Below are 2,868 nucleotides of genomic sequence, written 5' to 3' on the forward strand. Positions count from 1 at the left end.
TGCTTGTAGCTACAATGCAGGCTGTTGGATATTCTGGTCTGGGGCTTAGGGCAGTCATGTGAGCTGGGCACATGGATTTGGGATCTTCATCATAGAGATGTGTATAAGTTTGCTAGGGCTGCCATAACGGACTACCACAGACTGGGTGACTTAAACAACAGAAATTTTTTTGCTCATAGTTCTGAAGGTTGGAAGTCTAAGATCAAGGTGCCTCTTGGTTAGTTTCCTCTGAGGCCTCTCTTCTTGGCTTGCATAAGGCCACCCTCTTGCTGTTTCTTCACATGATCATCTCTCTGTGAACATACACTCTTGTGAAACCATGCAGGACCCTGTGGGGCTCCTGGGCACAAAAGTCTTTCTGTGTCCCCCATTTCTTGTTTGTAGGGAATAGACCCCAGCCTCCATGACCTTCCCTGAGTTCCTAAGGGCAGGTTCAAACAGTTGTTGATCAGGGAAGGGAGGGGATGCAGAGACAGGGGAGGAGCCGCCAAGAAACAATAATGCAGCCTTGGGGCAGAATCCTGGCTCTGCCTCAAGGGATACACATAGCAATATCTTTGAGCTCATTACAAAATTAAAACCCCCAACGAATGGAAGATTTTAACTACTTGATGAAGCATTCTTCATTCCTCGAGAACCAGAGAAGCTCATCAGGAGACCACCTGAGACCAGATTGAAGGAGTGCAGACCCTGCACACACCCTGATCCTTATCAGAAACCCCACCCTTGAACCATTACTATTAAAACACCTCACCAAATTTCCCCAGGTTGGGACACATAATTTTGAGGGGCACGAGCCTGCTGTGTCCCCCTTTGCCTGGCAAAGCAATAAAGCTATTCTTTTCTACTTCACCCAAAACTCTGTCTCTGAGATTCGATTTGGCACTGGTGCACAGAGGCCGAGCTTTCGGCATCACTTGGTATCTCTCTCTCTGTCTTAATCTGCTCTTCCTATAAGGACACCAGTCATACTGGATTAGAGCCCACACATATTACCTCATTTTAACGTAATCACCTCTTTAATGGTCCTGTCTCCAAATATAGTCACATTCTGCACTGGGGGGTGAGGGCTTCAACATGAATTTGGGGGGAACACAATTCAGTTCATAACAAGATAGTAGCTGAAGTCATGGGAATGATATTATTGAGGGAGAGAGTAAACATGTATGCAAACTCAATGGCCTAGAAATTAATGAACAAATTGGGCTGGCAGAAACCCAATAGCATCTCAAGTCATATTCTTTTAACACAGATATGCTTTATTTGACTATTCTCATTAAAAAAATAAAAAGTCATTTTCACAAGAAAATGTTCTCTTTACAAATTTTCTTGAAACCAGCTTCCCTTCTGGTATATCTTTTGGTTTACAACTTTTGATGGAGGCCTTGGCAGAGAGAACAATTTCTCTATCATAAGGAAAACAGCACAGCAAGTAGAAGCCTCTGAGTCTCAATCTCAGCTCTGGGGATACGGGAGGGTGTGGCAGGGACATGGAGACCCAGGAGCACACACTGCTTCTAGGGTGTCGGCCACTAGTCAGATCCTGTAGACTGCCGCCCCGTGGAAGGGCTGACCCAGCACTGCTGGATTCCTGATTTTTCAAAAGAGTCTGGAAATATGCATTTTTAAAATGTGCACTACCCCCACATTAAAATATTGGCTCAACTGTTTAAAAAAACACTTAATTTTATTTTATTATTTTTATTTATTTATTTATTTATTGGCCACGCCGTGTGGCATGTGGGATCTTAGTTCCCCAACCAGTGATTGAACCTGTGCCCCCCTGCAGTGGAAGTGCAGAGTCTTAACTACTGGGCTGCCAGGGAAGTCCCAAAAAACACTTAATTTTAAATGAAATACGTCTTCAGGCTGTGTTCAGAGGGGTGAGACACCTACGTCTAACCTTATATATGAAGTTAGGCCCTGAGACTCAGCTCAGAGCAATCCTGTCTTTTAAAGGTCAGCTGGAATTTTGCGACCTCTCACGACCTAGTTAAGAACCACCATTAGATGCTAATACCAACAGGTAAAAGGTTAATGAGGGATTTTATATGGGGAGACATAACCCCACTCAAATTATGCGTTCCTGGTGTGTGATGCAATAGGAAATACCCAGGACCACCTATGAATGCTTTCTGCCAAAATCATTCAACCTGAATATAATCAAGCATCCAGATTGAATTTCTGGCTCACAGGAAATCCAAAGGTTAGAGGAACCCATGAAAGGACTTTACAAGGAGGTAGGAAATTCTACTAGACAAATAGCCTGATTTTTCCAGAGGAAAAATGGGAGAAAGGGACTGTTACAGATTCAAAGAGGTTTAAGAGACATATCAACTAAATGCAATGACTATATTTGGATCCTGATTAGAACAAAATTGAGGCAGTTGGAGAAATTTGGCCCTTGAAGGAATTACTTTTATTTTTATTACACGTGATAATAATTTTGTAGTTATATACTTTTAAAGGCCTTATCTGTTGGTAATACAAACAAGTATTTATGGGTGAAATGATATGATATGGTGAAATATTTGCTTTAAAATATTCTGGGAAAAGAAGAGAGGGTGAAATTAGATGAACAATGTGGGTAATTATTGAAGCCGGTGATGGATACATGGTTGGGGGGGGGGTGGTTCATTATATGATTCTCCCTACTTCTATGTTTATTTTGAAAATTCTATGATAAAAAGAACAAAGAATCCCAGTACAAAGCCCAGGTAAGCAGGGAGCCCTTGTGGACAGATGGGAGGAGCCCCGGGAAGACTGCCTGTCCTGTCTGCTCCCTTCTCTGGCATCTGTACAATACTGTGCTTTGACTCTACGCCTTGACATGCAGCTGTGGGCTGCCTTATTCTGTCTTTTCAATTT

Source organism: Eschrichtius robustus, chromosome 1 (assembly GCF_028021215.1).
Source record: "Eschrichtius robustus isolate mEscRob2 chromosome 1, mEscRob2.pri, whole genome shotgun sequence".
Lineage (NCBI taxonomy): Eukaryota > Metazoa > Chordata > Mammalia > Artiodactyla > Eschrichtiidae > Eschrichtius > Eschrichtius robustus.